The sequence below is a fragment of the Carcharodon carcharias genome, chromosome 17 (assembly GCF_017639515.1).
Source record: "Carcharodon carcharias isolate sCarCar2 chromosome 17, sCarCar2.pri, whole genome shotgun sequence".
In the NCBI taxonomy this organism is placed as follows: domain Eukaryota; kingdom Metazoa; phylum Chordata; class Chondrichthyes; order Lamniformes; family Lamnidae; genus Carcharodon; species Carcharodon carcharias.
The window spans coordinates 84,493,449-84,513,200 of NC_054483.1; positions in this window are offsets into that span (position 1 = coordinate 84,493,449).

The following is a 19,752-nucleotide window of genomic DNA, read 5'->3' on the forward strand; positions in this document are numbered from 1 at the left end:
ACAACTTTCACAAACCTGTAACTTCTCCCTAAACTCAACGTCCTTCTGACTCTGCTACCCCACCTCTCAACCCCACCATTTGCCTCAGCATTAGTGGTTGTGCCTTCAGCTACCTAAGCCCCATGATTGGGGATTCTATCCCTAACCCCTCTGTCTCTCTACCTCCCTGGAAGGCCCTATGTAAACATTACCTCTGGTCAACCTTTTGGTCAGCTTCCTTTATCTCTGTCCTCTTTTGTCCAATTACACCTCTGTGAAGGGCCTTGGAATGTTAAAAGTGTTATGCAAATGTAAATTGTTAACAAGTGTTGCATTCTCAGAACCACAAAATCACAGAATCTCGTGGTGCAGAAGAGGCCCTTCAGCCCATCGAGACACATGAGAAACACCTGACCTACCTACCTAATCCCATTTACCAGCACCTGGCCCTTGGCTTGAATATTATGATGTGCCAAGTGCTCCCCCAGGTACTTTTTAAAGGATATGGGGCAACCCACCTCCACCCCCCTCCCAGGCAGCGCATTCCAGACCGTCACCACCCTCTGGGTAAAAAAGTTTTTCCTCACATCCCCCCTAAACCTCCTGCCCCTCACTTTGAACTTATGCCCCCTTGTGACTGACCCTTCAACTAAGGGGAACAGCTGCTCCCTATCCACCCTGTCTATGCCCCTCATAATCTTGTACACCTCGATCAAGTCGCCCCTCAGTCTTCTCTGCTCCAACGAAAACAACCCAAGTCTATCCAACCTCTCTTCATAACTTAAATGTTTCATCCCAGGCAACATCCTGGCGAATCTCCTCTGCATCCCCTCCAGTGCAATCACATCCTTCCTATAATGTGGCGACCAGAACTGCACACCGTACTCCAGCTGTGGCCTTACCAAGGTTCTATACAACTCCAAAATGATCTCCCTACTTTTGTAATCTATGCCTCGATTGATAAAGGCAACTGGCCCATATGCCTTTTTCACCACCTCACTAACATGCCCCTCCGCCTTCAGAGATCTATGGACACACACGCCAAGGTCCCTTTGTTCCTCAGAACTCCTTAGTGCCATGCTGTTCATTGAATACTTCCTTGTCAAATTACTCCTTCCAAAGTGTATCACCTCACACTTTCAGGATTAAATTCCATCTGCCACTTATCTGCCCATTTGACCATCCCTTCTATATCTTCCTGTAGCCCATGACACTCAACCTCACTGTTAACCACCCGGCCAATCTTTGTGTCATTCGCAAACTTACTAATCCTACCCCCCCACATAGTCACCTATAAATGACAAATAATAGGGGACTCAGCACAGATCCCTGTGGTACGCCACTGGACACTGGCTTCCAGTCACTAAAGCATCCTTCTGTCATCACCCTCTGCCTCCTACAACTAAGCCAATTTTGAATCCACCTTATCAAATTACCCTGTATCCCATGTGCATTTGCCTTCTTTATAAGTCTCCCATGTGGGACCTTGTCAAAGGCTTTGCTGAAATCCATATAAACTACATCAACTACACTACCCTCATCTACACACCTGGTCACCTCCTCAAAAAATTCAATCACATTTGTTAGGCATGACCTCCCACTGACAAAGCCATGCTGACTATCCCTGATCAAACCTTGCCTCTCCAAATGGAGATAGATACTCTCCTTCAGAAATTTCTCCAATAGTTTCCCTACCACTGACGTGAGACTCACTGGCCTATAGTTCCCTGGCTTATTTCTACAACCCTTCTTAAATAGCGGAACCACATTAGCTGTTCTCCAGTCCTCTGGCACCTCTCCCCTGGCCAGAGAGGAATTAAAAATTTGAGTCAGAGCCCCTGCGATCTCCTCCCTTGCCTCCCTCAGCAGTCTGGGATACAAATCATCCAGACCTGAAGATTTGTCCACTTTTAAGCCTGCCAACACCTCCAATACCTTGTCACTCCCTATATCAATTTGCATAAGAACCTCGCAGTCTCTCTCCCTGAGTTCGATACCTTCATCCTCATTCTCTTGAGTGAAGACGGATGTGAAGTATTCATTCAACACTCTAGCGATGTCCTCTGGCTCCACCTTTGTCACCTTTGTCCCTTATGGGCCCTACTCTTTCCCTGGTTATCCTCTTCCCATTGATATACTTAGAGAATATCTTGGGATTTTCCCTACTTTTACCAGCTGGTGATTTCTCATATCCCCTCTTTGCTCTCCTAATTACTTTCTTAAGCTCCACCCTGCACTTTCTGTACTCCATTAATGCCTCTGCTGATTTGCTTCCCTTGTACCTGCTAAATGCCTCTCTTTTCCTTCTACTCGTAACCTGAATATCTCTGGTCATCCATGGTTCTTTGGGTTTGTTACTCCTTCCTATCACCCTAGAGGGAACATGTTGAGCCTGCAGGCCTCCCCATTTCCTTTTTGAACACCCCCCACCGTTCCTCTGTGGATTTCCCCACAAGTAACTGTTCCCAGTCTACCTTGGCCAGATCCTGCCTTATTTTACTAACTTCCACTCTCCCCAATCCAAAACATTTTTTTGCAACTTGTCTATTTCTTTGTCCATAACAAGCTTAAATTGTACCATGCTGTAGTCGCTATCACTAAAATGCCCCCCACCACCACCTCAGCCACCTGTCCGGCTTCATTCCCCAGAATTAGGTCCAGCACTGCACTGTCCCTTGTTGGACCCTCTACATATTGACCTAAAAAGTTCTCCTCTACACATTTCAAGAAATCCACTCCATCCACGCCCTTAATACAATGTCTATCCCAATTAATGTTGGGAAAGTTGAAATCACCTAATATAATTACTCTATTGTTATTGTTTTTACACAACTCTACAAACTGTGCACACATTTGCTCCTCAATTTCCCGCTGACTATCTGGGGGTCTATAATAAACACCTAACAATGTGGCTGCCCCTTTTTTATTCCTAAGCTCTACCCACAAAGCTTCGATACCCCCTCCAAGATATCATTTCTCCTTACTGCAGTAACTGACTCCTTAACTAATAATGCAATGCCTCCTCCTCTTTTACCCCCTCCCCTGTCTCGCCTGAAGATTTTATAGCCTGGAATGTTGACCTGCCAATCCTGCCCTTCCCTCAACCACATCTCAGTGATGGCTACTATATCACAATTCCACATGTCAATCCTCACACTTAACTCATCCGTTTTACCTGTAATGCTCCTGGCATTAAAGTAGAGGCCATCCAGCCTTGCCTTACTCCCTTGAAACTTAATGCAGCTGTACTCCCTCTGACTTGAATGGTTTAGTGTATTATGATGTGTCCCTATTCTACTAACATTCTGTGTTCCCTCTCCCTGCTGAATTAGTTTAAACTCCTCCCAACAGCACTAGCAAACCCACCCGCAAGGACATTAGTCCTGCTCTGGTTCAGATGTAGACCGTGCCGCTTGTACAGGTCCCACCTTCCCCAGGAACTGTCCCAGTGATCCAGGAATCTAAAACCCTCCCTCCTGCACCAACTCTTAAACCACGTATTCACCTGTGCTATTCTCCTATTTCTGAGCTCGCTAGCACGTGGCACTGGGAGTAATCCAACCCGATCCTGATTCTGATTGGGAATTTCAAAGCTCCAGAAAATTAAAAAAGGTATTTAAGTTTAGACCCAAGAGAACTGCTAATGAAATAGAGACATTTGCAGCCTCCAGTATTAAACGTTATTGGCCTGAATTTTACCCTTGGCGGGTGCGCACAATCAGCAGGCCAGAGAGTGGCGGGAAACAGGCCGCGATCAGCACCGGCCATGATTTCACACTGGCCGGCTAATTAACGGCCATTCAGCACAAAACACGCGCTGAAAAGCTCAGCACTGCCAGGATGGAGGCGGGAAGAGGGCAGGCGATGATGTCACGGTGGGCGCGGGTGTGCGTTGCGAGAGAACTCCCTGAAGGCAGACAGCTGCCGCAGGGAGCTGCAGACCCGCAAATATTGAAATAAAAGTGTAAAAAACCTGCAAAAGAAGTGTCCACGCATCATAAACGAACACCTGAAAGCACACCTCATAAAAATGATGTCCCCAGATATTTCTTTTTATTTTATTACATAACAAAGATTTCAACCCGCCCTCGGATGAGGTTTGATGAAGAATGTAAAGGCCGCCTGGCTGATTCACCCGTCCGCCAACAGTAGGGTCGGACAGGCCACGAGAAACCAGAAACTGTTGCGCTGTTAATGAGCTTAATCGGCCTCTTAATTGTCGGCGGGGGCGCTTCCGTCTTCTGTGCGCGTTCGCTGAGTGAAATATCGCATGAGTGCTCGATGATGTCAGGACGCTTGCCCGACGTCATCTCGCGTGATTTTACGCCCGATCGGGTCGGCCGTGTGCCCACCTTTGGGATGTCAAATTCTGCTCACTGATTCTCCAGGAGTTCAGCCACAGGACCCTAGCAGAAGTGGGTTTTGCCCCAAATTTTTGGCAGCTGGGTAAAAATCAGGCTTTCTTCCCTTGCTGATGCTAAGCATTATGGCATTAACGAGCTGGCTAAAATTCAAATTGTGTGCTTTAAGTTGAAACGTTGTCACTTATATTTACATTGTCACCACACTTGTTATAAAATTGCAATTCAATACTGCCATCTACTGGTATATCTAGGTAGGTAGAACAACAAACTGTTGCAAATGGAAAACTGAAATCAATTTGTACATGGAAGAATGCAAGGTTACTTCATTTCAAGCTAAATATAATGACATCCCAAAGATATTTCACAAAACTTGATTTAGACCTTCTCACGTCTTGCCCAGTTTAATGTTGCCCTTGCAATATATCTATTTTTGAAAAGATTGCACACGCTCGGGGCAAAATCACCCCTGCCCGCTGGTGCCGGGTGTTTTGGACGACATGAGCTGACAATATGGCGAGAAGTCCAAAAATCTGTTTCACGACATCACAAAACCAGTTTGTGATTGTCCGCTCAGCCCGTCGATAGTGGGCCGCATTCCCTGCCACCGGACAATGCAACTCATTGTAATAGGTCTGCACATCATTATAAGGCCAGCCCACCGGACTCATTCCCCCCACATCGTCCGCCCACATCAGCGGGAAAACACGCCGGTGCAGAACACGTCTGGACAAGTCTGACATGCAGGAGTCGGGACTTACCACCAGGGCCTTGCTCACGTGACAGACATCCGAGGAACAGAAGATGCTGGAACCCGACAGCAATGGGACCCCGGAGGAATGTCCATGACATGCTGGGTGGATTCTCATGGACATGGCTCTGCTGGAAAGCAGCTCACGAAAGGCGGAAAGTCACTGTTGATGCTCACAATGGAGGGGGTGGGAGAGGAAGGTCTAGGGTTGGCTGGGAGAGGAAGAGGTATTGGTGGAGGGTGAGGTTGGGAGGGGAGAATGATGGTGTCAGGAGGTTAAGGTTAGGAGGGGGCATGGAGTACAGGAGGAGGAGGGGGTAACGGGGGAGAAGATGGCAACTAGGGAGGTAGGTGCAAGAGGGGTGGAGGCTGTAAGAGAAGGAGTTCAGAGGGGGCAAGGAGTGCGGAGAGGGGAGAGAGTAAGGGTGGAGGAAGAAGGAAGGGTGGAGGAAGAATTCAGGAAGGGGGAAGATGCAAGACTGGAGGAAGAAGTGAGGCTGAAAGAAGAGGTAAGGCTGGAGGAAGGAGTCAGGGTGGGGGAAGGACTAAGGGTGGCAGAAGAAGAAAGGATGTTTGAAGGAGGAGGGACTAAGTGGGGCAGGGGTAGGGAGTCTGGGGGAACAGGATCACTAAGTTGGGGGAAGGGGTTCCAGGGTGGGAGAGGGGTTCCAGGAGGGGAAGGGGTCTGGACTCGGAAAGGGGTTCTGGGGGGAAAGGGGTTCCGGGGGGTGAAGGAAGGGGTTCCGGGGGGTGGGGGAAGGGATCTGGGGGCAGGGGGATATCCAGGTGAACATGCAAGGGAGGGGTCTGATGGGTCCATGACTGCCCCCTGAGCAGTGAACTGAGGGTATGGTATGAGGGAATGGTGAGAATGACTGAGGGCAGAGTGAGATGGTTGATTGGGAGGGTGAGAGTTCGACGCTGGCAGTAGAAGGGACAGCAAGGGCAGTTGATGTGGACTTGGAGACAGACACGGGCCCTGGAGGTGGGAAGGAGGAGGTTGGGGAGATGCATGTGGATGGGAGTGAGATTTTTGGGAAGGACGGGAATGTGCACATTCACCAGGACATCCCCAGGTGAAAAGGGTTGTGGCTGGTGGGTCACAGAGGGGAGGTGAAAGGTGATGCCAGGGGTGGGGGTCAACTGTGATGGGGGAAGGGAAATGGGTTACTGGGGGAGGGTAAAGGATGGGGGAGCAAAAGTAAAACCAAATTAGCACCATGCTGTCCAAATCAAAAGTGAAATGAGAGTCGTGCTGGGCGAGATCAGGTGCTGCATTTGAGTGTGATCATTGGGTGTGCGGAGATGCGGGTCAGCTCAGATGGACAACTGAAAGAGAACCCCAGCAGGCAGCATTGAAAATGCTCAAGATATTGAGGTGAGTGTGATACGTGAAGGATCCACATGCGTGGGAGAGTGCTTGCTCAAGGCTCTGAAAGGCCCTGCCACATACACACATCTCCCTCCAGAATCATTCAGCCAGCTGCTTCCTCTGCGGTGACAGAGGATGAGGTTGAGGGGTTCATAGGCAAAGAGGACTCGGGGGGAGAGGACAGTCTCTGAGATTCCTGAGCAGATGACCCAGGGGTGTCCAACAGCTCCTCCTCTTCCCTTCAGGTGCCAGAGGACCCCAGCCTGACTCCTTGAGGGGAAGCAGCCTCTGGAGGAATGTCAAGGTGCCCCATTTCCCTCTCACGTTGCCACTGCAAGAACTCACCCATGGCTCCCATGACAGAGTGCAGGTCTGCCCGCATCTCCACATTCAGCTGAACCAGGGTCTCCATAGAGTCCGCCATCCTCCCCATGAGACCCCCATATGCGCACATGTGGGCACCACTTCATCATAGAGCAGGGGGATGCACTCCTTCAGCTCGCGAGCCACTCTGTTGAGGGCTTCCAACAGCTCCGTGTGATATTGCCCCACCTTCAGCAGAGTCTCCAGGATGAGCTGGAAGGCCAAATCCAGAGGTTCGTCATCTGACTTGGACCTCACAGCTGCCTCCTCCCCAAAAGTCCTTCGAGTACCGGGGAGCTTGACTGAAACTGTCTCCTCCTGCTGTGGACACGTGTCCAGATTGTGAACCCGAGCCTGCTCTAGATCTAGGTCCCACCAAGGTGTGTGTCTCTGCACTGGTGCAGGGTGTGGGTAAGCGCTGTGATGGGTCTTCCAGGCTGCTTATTTCCAGCTCTTCAATGGAGGAGGCGTCCTCTTGGCTGGAGGTAAGGATGTGGATGGAGCTGAGGGATTGGCTGGCTGAGGCTGTTGGTCACTTGGCAGATCTCCCTGTGAAGCAAGTAGAGGTAATTAGTGCATGGCAGCAGAGTCAAAAGGGGGAGAGAGAGCACTCACAGTTGTGTCGAGGGAGGGAGGATGTGGTGCAGGATCCTTAGGTGCTTGTTCACTGCCGACCTCAAACTCGGCGCAGGCAGGGTTCACATCCTTACCAGCCAGCGCCATGCCACGCTCCAAAAAGTGAGAGATGGACCTCATGTGGGTCTCTCCACCCCTGGTCTGGAACCTCTACCTCCTGATGTGAGCAGGCTTCTCTTGAATGAAAACAGATGGAGGGAGTGTGAGCAGGACGCATGGCACTGCTGATGATAAGGGTGCGTGGGGAATGTTTGTGTGGTGACCGGTGCCATGGACGGGATGAGGACCTGAGCTCGAGAGGGTATGAGCCTGATGGGTCTGTGCGTGTGTGTGAGAGTTAGCGGTGTTGTCCCTTGAGGTGTGAGGTCCCTGTGAATTGTGATGGGTTTGTGAGTGTGCGAGTTCATGTCAGCAAATGGCAAATGGCAAAGACCTGGGGGCTGCAGTCTTTTTTGCCTTTCGGAGCCATCCTGTCTCCCCTGCAGTACTTGTGGGCTGGAAGCGGTGAGGTGATGGTATGGTGGGTGAATGAGAGCCCGCTCGCCATAGAAACAGCATGTTCCCTGGGAATGCGTAATCAATGAGGCGGATTCGGGATGATACAGCATGAAAAGCCTCCATTGCGGCTGATGGATAAAATGTTGTTTTATTCACCCACTCCTGCACTTAGCGCAAATCTGGGGGCGATTCCACCCTCAGCTGTTAGCTCAGCTGTCAGGCAGTGAGTCAAGTTCTTAAATTCAGTGTTGCACTGAGTTAGTTAATCTCGGCTGGGCTGGCAGCAGATATGCCCTCAGCAGTTCCTTATTGTCATCTGACAACCTCTGCTAAGAGTGTATTTGTGAACGGTGTTGGAGGGTGGGGTCAGGGGGGTCAGGTGAGTGGGGAGGAGGTGGGGAGTGGTGTGGTGCAAGGTTGGGGGGAGAGATGATCAAATGGTGCAATTTAATCTTTGATTCAATGATTGGCATTCACTCCCCAGGCTTGTACATGAAAATAGCCACTTGGGCAAGTTTCTGCAGTGTGCCTAACATCCTCAAAACTGTCCCTCCTCAGCCCACCTGCTGCTGAAATATTCATCTATGGCTTTGCCATTTGCTGACATGAATATTCCAATGCTTCCCTTGCTGGCCTCTTATCCCCTAACCTACGAAAACTTCAACTCATCCAAAAATCTTCTGCTCGTCTCCTCCCCTGCACCAAGTTCCATCCACCCATCGGCCTCTCTTGCTGGCTTACGCCGCTTCCCAGTTCCGCAGTTGAAGAATCTCCACCTTGCGGTTATACGTCATCCACTACTTACAGATGAAGAGGCATACTGACTTGAAATGTTAACTGTATTCCTCTCCGCAGATGCTGTCAGACCTGCTGAGTTTTTCCAGGTATTTTTGTTAATGTCATGATCTGCCTACTCTACACATTCCGGCAGATGTTCCCCAACACGTGCTAATGCCCTCACCGCATGGCACCTGACGCCCCTCTTACCAGAGGTGGGGTGGGGTGGTGTGGATGGTATTCTGTAGCACAAGTCGGCCTGTTTAAATTACTGCGCTAAAATGTTTAAAGGGGCTGCAAAGGTAAGTAAATCACCCACGCACTCCAAACAAAAATTAAAGGGAATGCTGACAAAAGCGAACCAGTGCCACGGAGCTAGGCATCAGATGACAGGGAAGCAGAAGCGATGAGGGTGGACGTTCATTGTCTGGTACACTGAAATGATTTTATATTTTTAATTTGAGGGCACGAAAGGAAGATTAGGTGTTGTTTCAAAATAAAGTATAACTATCGGAACACCTTGTTTTGAAATCCAGTTTAATGGCATATTTTCATTGATTCATACTTTGCAAATATTAATTACCACAAAATGCATTAATCTTCAGTATAATGGTAAATAAACCCATAGCTCATCCCTTCAAGAAAGTGAACTGGCCTTTGAATGTGACTATTTGTCCCATGTGGCCAGTGAGCCAGTAGAGGGCAGTGTAACCAACAGATCGTCACTGGGTTCCTGTACTGTCCTGATTGTAGTTACTCCCACCAGGAGATGCGTTGTCATGGCATTTTCCATGATTAATTATGGGGCTTATACTTATACTGTCTCTGCACAGGCGACTGGCCAAGCATCATGACTGAGCCCTGAATGTATCACAGACCTTGCTGGTCTCCGCCTTCTGACCCATTGCCCTACTAACTTGTTAGGATTTTCTGTCTCATCTGCTGTTGCCACCCTTCATGCGCATTAAAAGGAGTTACACCCCCACACCACACCAGCTAAAACTGATGGGTCCCTCACTTAGTTTTGCATGACTGTTGAGTCGAGATCTAGGATCATGGCCACTGGTGTGTACAGCTATTCACTTGTAGTCCTAAGTGAGAGTTGGAGAGTTGTGGGACACTAGTTTTCCCTACCCACACCTCTTTTGACATAGGTGTGCGGTATGGTAGGAGATCTAGCCCTCACAAACATCTCCTATATACTCCAATATAATATGGGTTATTATGGGTTAAGTCTCATTATATCTCTAACCAGCTGATGATCAAGCCTGGATAAACTCTGGTTGGAAGATGGATCAAATTAAAATAAAGGGGAAGGTATGCAACACAGAAAGATCATTCGTAAAGAAATAAAATAAAGCTGGAAACCAACACCGAGATATCCTGACACAAAGCTAAATACTGCAGGTGCTGGAAATCTGAAATAAAAACAGAAAATGCGAGAAATCCTCAGCAGGTCAGGCAGCACCTGGGGAGGGAGAAACAAAGTTCACGTTTCAGGTCAAAGTTTTTCTCCTTTTATATATGAGATATTCAGAATCAGGTAGAAAGATAGGTTTAAATATAATATATTGGACTTTGTTGAGCCTGTTTTCAGGGTGAAAGATTTGCAATTGTGGTTTTGGTGCTGAGACAATTTCAGGCCATGATTCCTTACATCCTATTTCTCCTTGGACTGTGCCGATTGACCAGTTGGAAGCCAACAATTTCCAAAGTTTCCAGGTTCCTGCCTGAAATAGGTGCCGGGCGCAATGAGCATCTGATTTAGTGACCTATTACATGGTTATTATTACTCATCATTATCTTGATGGAGCATGCAGCACACATGCTCTGCTTGGTTTTACTCGGGCCAAAGGCAGGTGAATCAGCCGTTTCTTCATGGGGCCACTGGATTCCGCCATTAAAGGTGAGAATACCTTTTTTATATTTTAGTTTCTGTGGACCTGGAAGGAGTGGGGGTGCTCCACCTGGCTCTGAGAAGTACTGATGCTTGCTCCCAGCCCACTTACCCATCACTGCACACCTGCCCTCTCACCGCTCCACACCACTACTGCCCAAGTTCCCCAAGGCTTAACTGGCGAGTCTGATTGGAATCCACAGCTCATAGGTTGTCAGTGGTTCCAATCATGGCTCCCATTTCACTCAAGTTTCTAATGTTACTCCAATTTCTCGTGATTGGAATATGCGCCTGAAGATGTTGGTTTGAACTCCCTGGAAATCAAGCCTTAGGCCTCAACCACTGGAACCCTGTGAACTGTGGATTTCTCAGCCAAAGACTCTATTCGGGCAAATATTTACAGGATGTTTGTAAGATTTGGCATCCAGGTAAAAGGTCTTAAACAGCTCTAAAACTTGACACCCCCCACCCCCCCCATAGACATTGTTGGAACTTGGGAAACATATGGGGTGCATGCAGCCAGGCACTTAGATTAGTCTAGAAACATATGTCACATTATTTGTGGAACCAAGAATGCAACCAAATCGAGATGATCAAAAGGGTCATCAGCAAACAAAAATGCTAACTCTGTTTCCCCCTCCACAGATGCTGTCTGAGTATTTCCAGCATTTTCATGGTTTATTTCAGATTTCCTGCATCTGCAGTATTTTGTTTTTGTCTTTAAACAAAGTGTTCCCCACCAAGATAGTGTGCAGCCTTTTTAATGAGTGCTGGCAAACGGTTCAGTTGTCAAATCAGCCCTTGTCAATCCTCTGTTCCCAACAAGCACTTCAACTCCTTTACCAAGAAGACATCTTGGACTAAACATGGATTAACCAGCGGTGCAGCTTAAGACTTCATCTTGGCCATCTCAGAGGCTCTTTGGTACCAAAAGTATTCTGGGAAAAATCACCCTTAAAAGTCTCTAACAGCAATTAACCGTCTGTAGGAATAAGATTCAACACACCCTTCCTGGGCTGGAGAGGCTGAGTGGAATTACAGGATCATAAATGTAATCAGCATTAAATACCTTTGTATTGATAGGTACCAGCTCTAACTTTCTGCTTTGTGCCTAGTTGTAAATTAATGTGGAAATGCAACAATCCTTGAAAATCAGAAGGAGCTTGTGGGCGAGATGCCATTCTCACAAGGCTGACAGTGGAGAAGCGCACATCAATAACTTATGGTGATTTTACAGTTCACAAGATCTCTCTTCCTTGCCAGAAGCTGGTGGACAATTTATACATTAATAAATGGAGGCATAATAACTATCACTATTCTGGCAGTGATTTCTCAGCTATTAATGTCTCTTGCAGATGGTCAGGCTGAGATCAAGGGCTGACCATATGGAAATTGTGGGTGATGATGCGCACCTATCATTCAATGACTCAGAAGATAAACACACCAAATCTCAAGTTCTATATCCTATCTGTTACTTCATTTAGCTTCATTTTTTCTTTCTTTATTTATTTTATTTAAAAGCCTTTAATTCTCCAACATATACTTACACTTGGTTTTCATTTTCTTCTCCCATTCTTCCCTTTCCTCTTTTTGAAGAGCACATAATAGACAGGACTAAAAAAACGCAAGGAAGAATTATGATGACTTCAGAGGTTAACAGTCCAGATACTGTGTGAATGATGTTATTGTGAAAATGTTCCTACAGGTTTTGCAGGATTTGGCAACAGAAATATGCAAAGTCATCAATGAGTCATGATCACATCTGCTGGAAACGTTTTCACACTTGTGTATTCAATTTTCTGTAAATAAAAGCGAAAGCCATTTACAAGAATTGCTACACTGAAGGTTTGAAGCAAAATTTTCAAAACAGGCTGTTCTAGAAGCCTAATCTGTCCCTAACAGACCCCAGCTCAAAATTTTTGTTATCTTATATCATTTCATGAGCTTGTATGCTGCAACTGAAAAGATAATGGAAAGATCCAAAAATTCTATCTGGAGATAAATCTACAGGATCCCAGTCTAGAATACATTGTAGTCTGTATTCTTCAATTTATGAAACAACAGATTGGATCCATTAGGAAACACTTTTTTATATTTTTGAAGGACAAATCTTTTGACTATGCTTTCCTTCTGTAAACCATTGGACTGTTCTATGCTTTCCAAGGTAAAATGAGAACTACCATTAATGGAACTTGTTACATGATCAGTCAACTCTTGAAGCTAACATTTTATTGAGCCATCTACTAATTGTAACTCTTTTGAGTACAAACCTGTTTCCATCTGTTTCAGATAAAGTTACATTGGTTACCATTGTGTGATTTGAACTCTTGATCTTGGGGTTACAAACCCAGTACCATAACCACTTGGCTATTTAGGCCAAGCTATTCATCTTAACTGTCTGCTTTGGCAGGAATTGAACCCAGGCTCCCAGAGGATTGCCTTGGATCTCTGGAATACTAGTCCAGTGACAATACCACTATGCCACCACCTCACCCCATACAACCACCTGACCTGAATGAGCATAGAATGACACATGATGATGTTGGAGTCAGCCATTTATCAACAAAACTGACTCATACGTTTGAGTCCTATGTATGTAAAATGTCAATGCAATGTTATACTGATAATATAGCATGTTCTCATGAAATAATTATTTTCTTTTTTCTCTTCAAGTTCCCTTCAAATCTTGTAAAACATTGATCTTTGATTACAACAGCATTGGTCATATTTTATTAAGTTATTACTAAAACAATTGGAATGAGATGGGAATTATTCTACAGATGTTTTCACTGTACCACCCAGTGTAGGCAATCAGTGCCATCATCCCAAATTTGAAATGAACCCTTACTATAGTAAACAAATAATCACTATAACTGTGCAGTATGAATGTTTAAACATAACAGGGAAGATTTTCTGACCATCAGAATTATTCACATTGGCTCAGTTTGAGAAAGCAGGGGCAGCAAATAGAGTGAGACATTCACTGGATTTTCATGATAGCCTTTTCAGTTGACCTACTGCACACTAGAACAAAAGCAAAATTTGAATGCAAATTTCAAGTTAGTAAGATAGAAATGTGTATTTGGGGAATTTTCTTATCTCTCTGCACTGCACCATGGATTCAATTCACCATCTAAAGTGGATGATACCACAATGACTTCAATCTTCCAGAAGGTGAGACCCTTAAGCAGTATTTTTGCTTATTACAAGCTAAATTATGGATATTGGAATTATGAAGGTCCTTACGGCTGAGTTTTGCAGACAGAAAAAGACAATGAAAGGAGTAGATTCACTTGCACCAGAATTGAACACCCTCACCCTAATACTTGTAGCCATCTGTACAGATTATGACGCACTTACTTCAGACTAACTGAGGACAACTATCTTCAAAATCCTACATCACCAGAGAGTGATCACAGGGATGATGCTGTTAAAGCTATTGAAGATCAACATAACAAAAAAGGAAACCTTTATGATGCTGGCTCCTTCCAAGCTAGCTCAGGTAGCACCTGCAACATCAGTTAATCTACAGTGCACAATGGCATTAAACAGGTTACTGAAGTGTTGTTCACCAGGGCACAATCATTCCTCTGGAAAACAGACAGCAAAATGAGAAGCCACTGAAATTTTTACATGTTGAAAGAGTCCTTAAAATCTAGGGCATTGTTGCTGGCAAGGGTGTTGGTCCCTACACACAGTGTCATGATGTTCATAAACTGCAGGAGTTCCTCCATCAAAGCCCACATAATCAGTGACCATCAGCACGTGATCGCATAGGCCAATTCATGTTTCTCAGGCAGCGGTCATGATTCCACTATGTTGGGACAATCCTCTGTGCTTGAATTATTTATAGGTAAAGCCAGATTTCAAAGATCCAGGACAATTTCTATTTTGGTTATATGACAACCTTGCAATGGCCAGGAACACTAAGACTACCAGGCAGCAACAAGGTTAGTGATGCTCTGCAAAATGACTTTTTTACTCCAATTTCCCAGGACATTGAGGCTAGACAAGAGAGCTTATTTTACACGAGAGTCTAAGGCTGCCGTAGCAACAGTGTTGAGAATTCACAAAAAGATACGTCCGGTGTATCTGTCATTGAAGTTTCACATGTACTGTGGTGGATGAATGTACCGATAGGCAGTCAAGTACAATTGCCTTGTTGCAAGCAGCTGACTTCTTTATAGTCGCCCACAGGCCGTACAGAGTGTTGCATTTACATATATTGTACTTTTGCTCAGACTGGAACCTCCTTTGATGTCCAAGCCAGAAGATCAACATTATCACCCCCTTAAGATTCCTACTTAAAAAACAAGATCAATTTGCACTTCTATAGCACCTTTAAGTATAGAATCAATGGTTATAAGGTGCTTATAAACAGCCTAGGAATCTGAAAATCTTCCCCAATTACATTGAAATGTGAATTCCCTTATTCCTGGAAGGCTTGAGATTTTTATGTGCTAAATAATGAAAATATATTCCTGCATCACACTGAGTGAAAGATGTGCTATCATCATTGTCCTGATTAAGAGCTGACTTCTCTGCAAAGTACTTGAAAGATGAGAGGTTAATGCACAATGAGTCATTCCAGCAGAATTTATGTGCATGCGTCATTGGGAAACTTACATAAACCTTGAAAGCTAATTTTAACAACTACAATGCTGGTATATTATCAGTGCGCCACTCTCTCTGGTAGTCATTTTTACTAAAATGCTACTAACATGAGTTCTTAAATTTGATGTGAATAAATTATTGAAGGTCATGTTTCTTTGGATTTGATAAATCCCTTTCAAAAGGGATTTCAAAATAAACTGAAAATCTGATGTTGTCATAAACAGTAACCCATCTTTTATCTTTACAAATATGGATAGGCACACTTTTATGAGAGTTCAAATTCATTGCCACAGAAGGCTGTGGAGGCCAGGTCATTGAGTGTATTTAAGACCGAGATAGACAGGTTCTTGACTGGTAAGGGGATCAAAAGTTACGGGGAGAAGGCAGGAGAATGGGGTTGAAAAACTTATCAGCCGTGATTGAGCAGACTTGATGGGCTGAATGGCCTAATTTCTGCTCCTATGTCTAATGGACTTATGGACTTCATGTATGGACATATTTTGCTTCTTAAACAGCAGTCGCCAAGTGCAATATTCCACCAAAGTAAATTAAAGCCTGATTTAATTTAAAGAAATATGATTTAGTACTTGCTTCAATGCTTGTTTGGCACTGCTATATGAAATAAAGGTTACTACTCTGCAAGTAAATGATAACATTGGAACAACAAGAGCAAACTGCACTGAGCAGTAATGAATGAATATCCATACTGTATTTGTAAGTATTAACTGTTCATAGCCAAAATTTTTGTTAAGTGTTCATGAAACATGCCTCAGAAAGTCAAATATGACACAAAATATTTTAACAATGTCGCTTTTATTTCGTAAATTTATTTTACATTTAAGCTATTAGCCATTTGAAAGTGCATGGATGGGAACATCTCAGCATTCTGTACTTTACCAAACAAAGATTCTTCACATAATGGTGCACATTAGTATAATATATAATGTCATCAAACAAGAAAACAAACAGCTCATAGGAACCTACAGCTCATAGGAACATAACAACAGGAGTATGTTATATAGCCCCTCGAGTATGTTCACCAATCAATGAGATCATGATTGACCTGTGACCTAATTCAATATACCCACCTTGGCCCCACACCCTTTAATACCTTTGGTTAACAAAAATCTATCAACCTCAAAGTTAAAATGAACAATGTCTTACTCACTGTCAAATTAATAAGGGATTTACATGCACAGTTCTGAAAAGAAACAAATCTTTAACCCAATTCAATCACACATAATACTTAGGAACAACATCCTACGTTACATTTGGGGTTAGATTTTCTTAGTGTCGAGCAGTGTACAAGCCATGAAACACTCTGTAGTATCTTTCAAAAGACATTTGGGTATATACATGGAAAGAAACATTTGCCTGGCTAAGGGGAAAGTGCATGGTTGTGGGACTAATTGAATGATTCTTTCAACAGACAGAAGTGATACGATGGGCTGAATGGTCACCTTTTGTTGTGTATGATTGTGTATGATCTATGGTTTTACCCCACTGTAAAATTATGGTCTGTCTGTAGGGAAGCTGCTAGAAACAATTAGTAATAGAAGGTGTCATTAATGATGTCGAGTGATGGTAATAAATCATTGTTGCCTTATAAGGGGACATCAGTTTATCTCACCAGTAGCTCAGCCATTCAGACCTGGAAAGACCCAGGTTCAAAGCCTGTGCTGAATTACCTGATCTTAGCCATGGCAGAGGGTGCTCAGCACCAATGAGTTAAAGGGAGAAAATGAACTAGAGACCCCACTCCTAGTGAAAGTGCAGCTGTTTGCATCTTATATTAAGACAGAAATGGTTTCAACTGTGATGCCTCCTTCATAGCTTGCTGATGCTCTGGGCTCACTGATGGCCACTTGAGTGAGGGACTGGAGAGAGGTGACAGGTAATGAAATCATATCTCAGCAAGAAATTAATGTCCTCAGGAGAAGAAATGATAAAAAAAAATTAATACAGAGAAGTCATTTAATTATGTACCAGCCTCTGCTATTTCTTGTTGATCTAGCCATCTTGAAGAGGTAATAAAAGAGAGACTTGTAATTGTATGGCACCTTTCACAACCTCAGTATATCCCAATGCATTTCACAGTCAATAGAAATACTTTTGAAGGGTAACCATTGTTGGAATGTAACATGGTGGTAGTGCCACACAACACGAAGGAGGTATCCTCAATGTTAAGATGGGACTTTGTCTATACAAGTACTGTGCGGTGGTCACTCCACCTAACACTGTCATGGACAGATGCATCTGTGACAGGTAGATTGGTTAGGATAAGGTCAAGTATGTTTTTCCCTCTTTTGGTTTCCTTACCCCTCTGCCACAGACCCAGTCTAGCAGCTATGTCCTTTAGGAGTCAGCCAGTTTAGTCAGTAGTGGTACTACCAAGCCACTCTTGGTGACGGACATTGACTTCCCCCACCCAAGGTACATTCTGTACTCTTGCCATCCTCAGTGTTCCCTTCAAGTGGTGTTCAACATGGTGGAGCACTGATTAATCAGTTAAGGGGGGGATGGTACGTAGTAATCAGCAGGAGGTTTCCTTGACCTTGTTTGACCTGATGCCATGAGACTTCATGGGGTCCAGAGTAATGCTGAGAACTCCCAGGACAACTTCCTCCCAACTATTTACCACTGTTTCACCACCTCAGGTGTTCCTGGCCTGTCAGTGGGACAGGACACACCCAGGGATGATGATGGTGGTTTTGGAGACATTGTCTGTAAGGTATGATTCCATGAGTATGACTATGTTAGGCTGATGCTTGACTCTCCTGTTCCAAAGAAGAGTCATGTTGGATTTGAAAAATAACTCCGTTTCTTCCACCACAAATGCTGCCAGACCTGCTAAGTTTTTCCAGCATTTTCTGTTTTATTGCTGCTTGACTAGTCTGTGGGACAGCTCTCCCAATTTTGGGGCAAGCGCCCAGATGTTAGTAAGGAGGACTTTGCAGGATCAACAGGGCTGGTGTACCATTGTCATTTCTGGTGCCTAGTTCAATGCTGGGTGGCCCTTCTGGTTTCATTCCTTTTAGGCTTTGTAGCAGTTTGATACAATTGAGTGGCTTGCTTGACCATTTCAGAGGGCATTGCTATGGGTCTGGAATCACATGTAGGCCAGGCCAGGTAAGGATGGCAGATTTCCTTCTTTAAAGAACATTAGTGATGGGTTTTTATGCTGGGCTGCAATGGTTTTGTGGTTGCCATTATATCCAGGTTTATTAATTGAATTTAAATTCCATCAGCACAGTGTTGGGATTTGAACCCATGTCTCCAAAGAATTAGCTGGGGGTTCAGATTACTAGTCCAGTGACATTACCATTATGCCACCACCTCCCCTTATAGTAAGTAAACAGGCATGAGTTGCAAACAAATAGTGTCATCCCAGCATCTCTCAGTTACTATCTACTATAACATCCATGTAATCCTTGGGAACCTTGTGCCTTGCAGCCTGGCACAAAGCAGAAGTAAAGGGGCATAAGATCTTTTATGTGACGTTTTCAGTCCATTGCATTTCACTTGCACACCCAGGGTATCCCAGAGCTTGGATAGAGTGCTTCAGCCTCAAATGGACATTCATATGTAAGTAATGCAGGAGTGATTAGAATGGCCCTGATTTTGCCGCAGTAATGAAGGCAAAACTATCAGCTTTCACCGTCATTACTCTACTGAAACTGACACCAACTCTTGGAGTCTGCACTTGCGCAGAATAACGTGGGAATCCAGAAGTTGCAGTCAGTGATTCTACGCTCCTCAAAAGGCTGTGCTGTTGAAGACCCCACCCTCTCTGCAATCAATTGGAAATCATTGAACTGCAGTTAACTTCCACTTTTACACTGTTAATTTCACTGTAAAAACCATTGAATTGTTGAATTAGGTGTAAGTAGGTTTTTAATTGCATGCTAAGTTTACAATTATTGCTAAACATTCTCACTGGCCGAAAAAAGTTAATTTTATATTTGTGCAATGTCAAATTTCTCGATTATGATACAAAAGTGACACATTTTAAAAGTATGTTCTTTTTAAAGTTTATTTATGATATTTTAGCTTCCATTTTATTCCAAGCATAATCATTTGTTTTGCTATCTGAAATAGGTAAATCTAAAGTGAAGGGATTCAATGCTTTTAACTTATTCTGTTAGTCCGTGTGAGAATTCTTCAATGCAATTGGCTGCTCCCCTGCTTTCTGACAGAACTGCTGCTGACACCTGGAGGTCCCTTGACTTATTGCCAGATTTAAACTGCCATTGGGAAAAGGTATAGAGATCATTAGATCTTTAGGGACAGCCTTCAACAAGGCCAGCGACGAGCACTACCGCTTTGCTTCTAACTGCAAAATCCAGCCCAATGTTTCCCCCCACCCCCTTCATGATTCTTTGTGCATTCCCATTCCTAGGGTCTTCCTCTACCAGGAACAAAATTGAACTTTACTAATGACTTGAACCTGTATATAAAGACAAGTTCAGGCCCATTCTGGTGGGAGTACAAAATCAACCTTTGC